Below are 10,950 nucleotides of genomic sequence, written 5' to 3'. Positions count from 1 at the left end.
GTTTTTAATTTTCCAAAAGAAGGAACAGAGAAGGGGGGCCAAGTGAGGATATTCCTCAAAGGCTCATTCCTCTGTTGTTAACGCTGCCTCGCTAATGAGGGAAATGGCGAATAGTATGGAAAAAATAGAATATATATATATATATATATATATATATATATATATATATATATATATATTTTTTTTTTTTTTTTTATTATACTTTGTCGCTGTCTCCCGCGTTAGCGAGATAGCGCAAGGAAACAGACGAAAGAATGGCCCAACCCACCCACATGCACATGCATATACATACACGTCGACACACGCACATATACATACCTATACATCTCAACGTATACATATATATACACACACACAGACATATACATACATATACATGTACACAATTCAGACTGTCTGCCCTTATTTATTCCCGTCGCCACCCCGCCACACATGAAATAAAAACCCCCTCCACCCCGCATGTGCGCGAGGTAGCGCTAGGAAGAGACAACAAAGGCCACATTCGTTCACCTTCAGTCTCTAGCTGTCATGTATAATGCACCGAAACCACAGCTCCCTTTCCACATCCAGGCCCCACAAAATTTTGTATGGTTTACCCCAGACGCTTCACATGCCCTGGTTCAATCCATTGACAGTACGTCGACCCCGGTATACCACATCGTTCCAATTCACTCTATTCCTTGCACGCCTTTCACCCTCCTGCATGTTCAGGCCCGGATCACTCAAATTCTTATTAACTCCATCTTTCCACCTTCAATTTGGTCTCCCACTTCTCCTCGTTCCCTCCACCTCTGACACATATATCCTCTTTGTCAACCGTTCCTCACTCATTCTCTCCATGTGACCAAACCATTTCAAAACACCCTCTTCTGCTCTCTCAAACATACTCTTTTTATTGACACACATCTCTCTTACCCTTTCATTACTCACTCGATCAAACCACCTCACACCACATATTGTCCTCAAACATCTCATTTCCAACACATCCACCCTCCTCCGCACAACCCTATCTATAGCCCACGCCTCGCAACCATATAACATTGTTGGAACCGCTATTCCTTCAAACATACCTATTTTTGCTTTCCGAGATAATGTTTTCGCCTTCTACACATTCTTCAACGCTCCCAGAACTTTCGCCTCCTCCCCCACCCTGTGATCACTTCCATTTCCATGGTTCCATCCGCTGCCAAACCCACTCCCATATATCTAAAACGCTTCACTTCCTCCAGTTTTTCTCCATCCAAACTTACCTCCCAATTGATTTGTCCCTCAGCCCTACTGTACCTAATTACTTTCCTCTTATTCACGTCTACTCTCAGCTTTCTTCATTCACACACTTTATCAAACTCAGTCACCAGCTTGTGCAGATTCTCACCCGAATCAGCCACCGGCGCTGTATCATCAGTGAACAGCAACTGGCTCACTTTCGAAGTCCTCTCATCCACAACAGACTACATACTTGCCCCTCTGTACAAAACTCTTGCATTCACCTCCCTTACAACCCTATCCATAAAAGAATTAAACAACCATGGAGACATCAAGCACCTCTGCCGCAAACCGACTTTGACTGAGAACCAATCACTTTCTTCCTACTCGTACACATGCCATACATCCTCAATAAAATCTTTTCACTGCGTCTAGCAACTTGTCTCCCACACCATATACTCTTAATACCTTCCACAGAGCATCTCTATCAACTCTTTTATATGCCTTCTCCAGATCTATAGTGCTACATACCAATCCATGTTTTTCTAAAAATTTCTCACATGCATTCTTCAGAGCAAACACCTGATCCACACATCCTATACCACTTCTGAAACCACACTGCTCTTCCCCAGTCTGATGCTCTGTACGTGCCTACACCCTCTCAATCAATACCCTCCCATATAATTTCCCAGGAATACTCAACAAACTTATACCTCTGTAATATGAGCACTCACTTTTATCCTCTTTGCCTTTGTACAATGGCACTATGCATGCATTCCGCCAGTCCTCAGGCACTTCACCATGAGTCATACATACACTGAATATCCTCACCAACCAGTGAACAGCACAGTCACCCCCTTTTTGATAGATTCCACTGCAATACCATCCAAACCACCGCCTTGCCGGCTTTCATCTTGCGCAAAGCTTCCACTTCCTCTTCACTACCTCACTTCGCATACTACCTCGACCAAAACACCCTATATATGCCACTCTATCTTCTAACACATTCAAGAAACCCTCAAAATACTTACGCTATCTCCTCCTCACATCACCTCTACTTGTTATCACCTCCCCATTAGCCCCCTTCACTGATGTCCCATATGTTCCCTTGTCTTACGCACTTTATTTACCTCCTTCCAAAACATCTTTTAATTTTCCTTGCAATTTAATGATACTCTCTCACCCCAACTCTCATTTGCCCTCTTTTTCACTTCTTGCACCTTTCTCTTGACCTCCTGCCTCTTTCTTTTATACATCTCCCAGTCTTTTGCACTATTTCTCTGCAAAAATCGTCCAAATGCCTCTCTCTTCTGTTTCACTAATATTCTTACCTCTTCATCCGACCACTCACTACCCTTCATCTGTTTCCTGGTGCAACTTCACTAACGTGGGAAACGGTGATCAAGTATAAAAAAGTTAAAGGTGAAGATATGTAGAGGTTTTTAGAAAAGAAGAGAGAATGTTGGGTTGAAGAGAGTGGTGAGAGTACGTGAGCTCGGAAAGGAGACTTGTATGAAGAAGTACCAGGAGTGATTGAGTGCAGAATGGGGTGAGTGGGGGAGGAATGGGATGCATTTAGGGAAGCAGTGATGGCTTGTGCAAAATGTGCTTGTGGCATGAGAAGCGTGGGAAGTGGGCAGATTAGAAAGGGTAGTAAGTGGTGGGATGTAGAAGTAGGATTTTTAGGGAAAGAGAAGAGAGAGGTGTTTGGATGATTTTTGTAGGGAAGTAGTGCAAATGATTGGGAGATGTATAAAAGAAAGTGGTAGGAGGTCTAGAGAAAGGTGCAAGAGGTGAAAAAGACGGCAAATAATAGTTGGGGTGAGAGAGTATCATCAAATTTTAGGGAGACTAAAAAGATGTTTTGGAGATACATAAAATGCGTAAGACAAGAAAACAAATGGAAACATCAGTAAAGGGAACAAATGCGGAGGTAATAATAAGTAGTGACGAAGTGAGGAGATAGAGTGAGTATTTTGAAGTTTTGTTGAATATGTCTGATGATCGAGTGGTAGATATAGGGTGTTTTGGTCAGGGTGGTGTGTGAAGTGACAATGTCAGGGAGAATGGTTTTGTAAACAGAGAAGAGGTAATGAAAGCTTTGCGGAAGATGAAAGCCGGCAAAGCAGCGAGTTTGTATGGTATTGCAGTGGAATTCATTAAAAAAGGGGGTGACTCTGTTGTTGACTGGTTGGTAAGGATATTTAATGTATGTATGGATCATTGTGAATTGCCTGAAGATTGGCGGAATTCATGCATAGTGCCATTGTACAAAGGCAAAGGGGATAAAGAGAGTGTTCAAATTACAGAAGTAAAAGATTGCTGAGTATTTCTGAGAAATTATATGGGAGGGTATTGATTTAGAGGGTGAAGGCATGTACAGAGCATCAGCTTGGGGAAGAGCAGTGTGGTTTCAGAAGTGGAAGAGGATGTATGGATCAGGTGTTTGGTTTGAAGAATGTATATGAGAAATACTTAGATAAACAAATGGATTTGTATGTAGCATTTATGGATCTAGAGAAGGCATATGATAGGGTTGATAGAGATTCATCCACATCCAGTCCCCACAGACCTTTCTATTGTTTACCTCAGACGCTTCACATGCCCTGGTTCAATCCATTAACAGCATGTCTACCACGGTATACCACATCGTTCCAATTCAATGTATTCCTTGCACGCCTTTCACCCTCCTGTATGTTCAGGCTCCTATCGCTCAAAATCTTTTTCGCTCCATCCTTCCACCTCCAATTTGGTCTCCCGCTTCTCCTTCTTCCCCTCACGTCTGTCACATATATCCCCTTTGTCAATCTTTCCTCACTCATTCTCTCCAAGTGTCCAAACCATTTCAACACACCCTCTTCTGCTCTCTCAACCATACTCTTTTTATTACCACACATCTCTCTTACCCTTTTATTACTTACTCGATCAAACCACCTCACACCACATATTGTCCTCAGACATTTCATTTCCAACACATCCATCTTCCTCCACACAACCCTATCTATAGCCCATGCCTCGCAACCGTGTGACATTGTTGGAACCACTATTCCTTCAAGCATACCCATTTTTGCTCTCGAGATAACGTTCTCTCCTTCCACACATTTTTCAGCGCTCCCAAAACCTTTGTCCCCTCCCTCATCCTGGGAATCACTTTCGCTTCCATGGTTCTATCCGCTGCTAAGTCTACCCCAAGATATGTTAGACATGTCACTTCCTCCAGTTTTTCTCCATTCAAACTTCCCTCCCAGTTAACTTGTTCCTCAACCCTTATTAACATTTACTCTCAGCTTTCTTCTTTCACGCACTTTACCAAACCCAGTCACCAACTTCTGCAGTTTCTCACCCGAAACAGCCACCAGCGATGTATCATCATCGAACAAGTGACTCACTTTCCAAGCCCTCTCATCCACAACGGAGTGCATATTTTCTTCTCTCTCCAAAGCTCTTGCATTCACCCTACTAACAACCCCATCCATAAACAAATTAAACAACCATGGAGACATCACGCACCCCTGCCGCAAACCGACACTCACTAGGAACCAATCACTCTCCTCTCTTTCTACTCATACATATGTCTTACATTCTCTATGAAAACTTTTCACTGCTTCTAGCAACTTACCTCCCATGCCATATACTCTTAAATCCTTTCACAAAGCATCTCTATCTACCCAATCATATGCGTTCTCCAGATCCAGAAATGCTCCGTAGAAATCCATCTGTTTTTCTAAGTATTTCTCTCATACATTCTTCAAAGCAAACACCTGATCCACACATCCTCTACCACATCTCAAACCACACTGCTCTTCCCCAGTCTGATTCATTGTACATGCCTTTACCCTCTCAGTCAATACCCTCCCATATAATTTCCCAATACTCAACAAACTTTTGCCTCTGAAAATGAACACTCACCTTCATACTCTTTGCCTTTGTACAATGGCCCTATGCATGCCTTCCGCCAATTCTCAGGCACTTCACCATGAACCATACATACATTAGATACCCTCAACAACCAGTCAACAGCACAGTCATCCCATTTTTTGATAAATTTAACTGCAATACCATCCAAATCCACCGCCTTGCCGTCAGTCGTCTTCTGCAGTGCTTTCACTACCTCTTCTTTGTTTACCAAACCATTCTTCCTGACCCTCTCACTTCGTACACCAGCCCTACCAAAACACCCTATATCTGCCACTCTGTCATCAAACACATCAACAAATCTTCAAAATACTCATTCCATTTCCTTCTCACTTCATCACTACTTATTATTCTTCCCCATTTGCCCCCTTCACCGATGTTCTCATTTGTCCTCTTGTTTTACGCACTTTATTTACCTCCTTCCAAAACATCTCTTCTTTTCCGAAAACTTCTACAAATGTTCACCTTCGCCTCCACAAAAAAGTGATCAGACAGATCAGACATTCCTCCAGCTGCCCCTCTCAACGCATTAACACCCAAAAGTCTCTCTTTTATATGCCTGTCGATTAACACGTAATCCAATAATGCTCTCTGGCCATTTCTCCTACTCACATACGTTTTGTATATCTCTCTTTTTAAACCAACCATTTCCAATCACCAGTCCCTTTTCAGCACACAAATCCACAAGCTCTTCACCATTTCCATTTACAACACTGAACACCCCATGTACACCAATAATTCCCTCAACTGCCACATTACTAACCTTTGCATTCAAATCACCCATCACTATAACCGGGTCTCGTGCATCAAAACTGCTGACACACTCACTCAGCTGCTCCCAAAACACTTGCCTCTCATGATCTTTCCTCTCATGCCCAGGTGCATAGGCACCAATAATCACCAATCTGTTCCATCCACTTTCAATTTTACCCATATCAATCTAGAGTTAGCTTTCTTACACTCTATCACATACTCCCACAACTCCTGTTTCAGGAGTAATGCTCCTCCTTCCTTTACTCTTGTCATCTCACCAACCCCTGACTAAGAGTCCATGGGGAAAATGAAATTCGGTAAGTTCCTAAGGGCACTTTTGTATAATAATCACAGTATCAGGGTAGACACAAGAGAGAAATATGAGTCAGCTGATATACAACGAAGAGACGTAGCTAGGACTCCATTTGGTAAACACGTGATATTCCAAGACAGGCAACGATCGTATCATAAACTTATTATGTGGACAAGAAGGGGAATTCTTAAAAAGATTTATCAACAATAAAGTCATCCAATTTGTATAGTCCTTCACTAATACTAAGGTTACTCCAGTCAATACAATGGTCGTAGATTTTAACGTGATTAAACAAAGCATTTGATTCTTGTCCTGTTCTTAAGCTATATTTATGTTGGTCAAGTCTAACAGAAAGCTCCTTCCCAGTCTGTCCAACATAAAACTTATCACAATTTCTACGTGGCACTTTATATATGAATACAGGAGAATTTTCAGGTGAGTTCCTGATTAAGATATTCTTTTTAGTATCATTGTTGCCGAAGGCAACGTTCACATAAAAGGATTTAAGTAAAGTAAAATTATCATCAAAAGGGAGAAGTAAAAGATTCTTGGTGTCAATGGGAGGTTTGGGTTCAACTCTATGAAATGATTTCTTTGCTAACTTAAGGAATTCATTGATGAAAGATCTAGGGTACTTTACTTAGATCCAATAGAATATATCTTCTCAAACTCATCATCAATAAACTCTGGACTGCAAAAATACATTGCCCTAAGGAACACAGATTGAAATGATGATAATTCAACTCTGTCATGTTGTGATGTGTAATAATGGATATGTGAGCATACATTGGTAGGTTATCTGTATATGCTAAACTTAAACTTGTCCACTTGCCTATGGATCATGCAATCTAAAGATGGTAACATACCATTATTTTCATTTTCTACAGTAAATTTGATGGAATGTACTAAATTGTTAAGTAAGGAGAGAAATGTTTGTAAATTTTCATTTCTTGGCCAAACACAAAGAACATCATCTACATACCTAAACCAAATTCCGATAGAAGGTAAGACATCCTTTAGTAATTTTGTTTCAAAGAATTCCATGTAAAGATTACTTAGTACAGGTTAAAGAGGGTTACCCATTGCCATACCAAATTATTGAGCATAATAATCTCCAGTAAATTGAAATACACAGTCTTTTATGCACAATTTTATCAGTTCAATGAAATAGACTTTGAAACAGTTAAACGAATATCATCGAAAACATCAAATGAATATTCTAAAAGGTCATCAACTGGAGGTTTTGTGAACAGTGAGGAAACATCAAAGCTAACAAGTTTGAAATCAAAATTAACATTGATATTGTTAAGTTTGTTAACTAAATCTACATTGTTCATGATATCAAAACTTGATATCTTACCCACTAAAGGTCTTAATAAAGAAACTAACCATTTTGACAATTTATATGTGATGGAGCCTTTCACCAATCTGCAAGTTCAGGCACCCATCGCTCAAAATATTTTTCGCTCCATTCTTCCACCTCCAATTTGGTCTCCCACTTCTTCTCGTTCCCTTTACCTCTGATATATATCCTTTCTGTAAATCTTTCCTTACCAAACCATTTCAACACACCCTCTTCTGCTCTCTCAACCACACTCATTTTATTACAATACATCTCTCTAACCCTTTCATTAATTACTCGATCAAACTACCTCACACTACATATTGTCCTCAAACATCTTATTTCAAGAACATTCACTCTCCTCACAACTCTATCTATAACCCACGCCTCATATCCATATAACATTGCTGGAACCACTATTCCTTCAACCATACCCATTTTTGCTTTCCGAGATAACGTTCTCGCCTTCCACACAATTTTCAACGCGTCCAGAACTTCGCCCCATCTCCACCCTATGAGTCACTTCGGCTTCCACGGCTTCCACCTTATGATTCACTTCCACTTCCATGGTTCCATCTGCTGCCAAATCCACTCCCAGATATCTAAAACACTTCACTTCCTACAGTTTTTCTCCATTCAAACTTACCTCCCAATTGACTTGTCCCTCAACCCTACTGTATCTAATAACCTTGCTCTTATTCACATTCACAACAACTGACTCACCTCCCAAGCTCTCTCATCCACAACAGACTGCATACTTACCACTCTCTACAAAAGTCTTGCATTCACCTCCCTAACAACCCCATCCATAAACAAATGAAACAACCAATGAGACAACACTCATCCCTGCCACAAACCGACATTCACTGAGAACTAATCACTTTCCTCTCTTCCTACTCGTACGCATGCCTTACATCCTCGATAAAAACTTTTAACTGCTTCTAACAACTTGCCTCCCACACCATATATTCTTAATACCTTCCACGGAGCATTTCTATCAACTCTATCATATGTCCTCTTCAGATCCATAAATGCTACATACAGATCCATTCGCTTATCTAAGTATTTCTCACATACATTTTTCAAAGCAAACACCAGATCCACACACACGTCCTCTACCACTTCTGAAACCACACTGCTCTTCCCCAATCTGATGCTCTGTACATGGTTTCACCATCTCAATCAATATCCTCCCATATAATTTACCAGGAATACTCAACAAACTTATACCTCTGTAATTTGAGCACTCACTTTCATCCCCTTTGCCTTTGTACAATGGCACTATGCAATCATTCCGCCAAGCCTCAGGCACCTCGCCATGAGTCATACATACATTGAATAACATTACCAACCAGTCAACAATACAGTCACCCCCTTTTTGATAAATTCCACTGAAATACCATCCATACACGCTGCCTTGCCGGCTTTCATCTTCCGCAAAGCTTTTACTACCACCTGATCCACACATCCTCTACTACTTCAGAAACCACACTGCTCTTCCCCAATCTGATGCTCTGTACATGCCTTCACCCTCTCAATCAATACCCTCCCATATAACTTACCAGGAATACTCAACAAACTTATACTTCTGTAATGTGAGCACTCACCTTTATCCCCTCTGCCTTTGTACAATGGCACTATGCAAGCATTCCGCCAAGCCTCAGGCACCTCACCATGAGTCATACATACATTAAATAACCTTACCAAGTAGTCAACAACACAGTCACCCCCTTTTTTAATATATTCCTCTGCAATACCATCCAAAGCCGCTGCCTTGCCGGCTTTCATCTTCCGCAAAGCTTTTACTACCTCTTTTATGTTTACCAATTCATTCTCCCTAACCGTCTCACTTTGTACGCCAGCTCGATTAAAACACACTATATCTGCCACTCTATCATCTAACACATTCAAAAAACCTTCAAAATACCCACTCCATCTCCTTCTCACATCACCACTACTTGTTATCACCTCCCCATTAGCCCCCTTCACCGACGTTCCCATTTGTTCCCTTGTCTTACGCAATTTATTTACCTCCTTCCAAAACATCTTTTTATCCTCCCTAAAATTTAATGATGCTCTCTCACCCCAACTCTCATTTGCCCTCTTTTTCACCTCTTGCACCTTTCTCTTGAATTCCTGCCTCTTTCTTTTATACATCTCCCAGTCATTTGCATTATTTCCCTGCAAAAATCGTTCAAATGACTCACTCTTCTCTTTCACTAATAATCTTACTTCTTCATCCCAGCACTTAGTACCGTTTCTAATCTCCCCACCTCCCACACTTCTCATGCCACAAGCATCTTTTGCGCAAGCCGACGCTGCTTTCCTAAGTACATCCCATTTCTCCCCCAACTCCACTTATGTCCTTTGTGTTTCAGTCTCTCCTTGTACTTCCTAACAGAAGTCTCCTTCCCAAGCTCACTTACTCTCACAACTCTCTTCACCCCAACATTCTCTCTTTTTTTTTGAAAACCACTGCAAATCTTCACCTTCGCCTCCACAAGATTATGAACAAACATACCTACAGTTGCACCTCTCAGCATATTAACATCTGAAAGTCTCTCTTTCGCGCGCCTATCAGTTAACGAACAAGCCAAAAATGCTCTCTTTGCATATATATATATATATATATATATATATATATATATATCTTTTTTTTTTTTTTTGCTTTGTCGCTGTCTCCCGCATTTGCGAGGTAGCGCAAGGAAACAGAAGAGAGAAATGGCCCAACTCACCCCCATACACATGTATATACACACACGTCCACACACGCAAATATACATACCTATACATCTCAATGTACACATATATATACACACACAGACACATACATATATACCCATGCACACAATTCACACTGTCTGCCTTTATTCATTCCCATCGCCACCTCGCCACACATGGAATACCATCCCCCTCCCCCCTCATGTGTGCGAGGTAGCGCTAGGAAAAGACAACAAAGGCCCCATTCATTTACACTCAGTCTCCAGCTGTCATGCAATAATGCCCGAAACCACAGCTCCCTTTCCACATCCAGGCCCCACACAACCTTCCATGGTTTACCCCAGACGCTTCACGTGCCCTGATTCAATCCACTGACAGCACGTCAACCCCGGTATACCACATTGATCCAATTCACTCTATTCCTTGCCCGCCTTTCACCCTCCTGCATGTTCAGGCCCCGATCACTCAAAATCTTTTTCACTCCATCTTTCCACCTCCAATTTGGTCTCCCACTTCTCCTCGTTCCCTCCACTTACGACACATATATCCTCTTGGTCAATCTTTCCTCACGCATTCTCTCCATGTGCCCAAACCATTTCAAGACACCCTCTTCTGCTCTCTCAACCACGCTCTTTTTATTTCCACACATCTCTCTTACCCTTACATTACTTACTCACACCACACATTGTCCTCAAACATC

Source organism: Panulirus ornatus, chromosome 31, assembly GCF_036320965.1.
Source record: "Panulirus ornatus isolate Po-2019 chromosome 31, ASM3632096v1, whole genome shotgun sequence".
Taxonomy (NCBI): Eukaryota; Metazoa; Arthropoda; class Malacostraca; order Decapoda; family Palinuridae; genus Panulirus; species Panulirus ornatus.
This window is presented reverse-complemented; position numbering follows the sequence as displayed.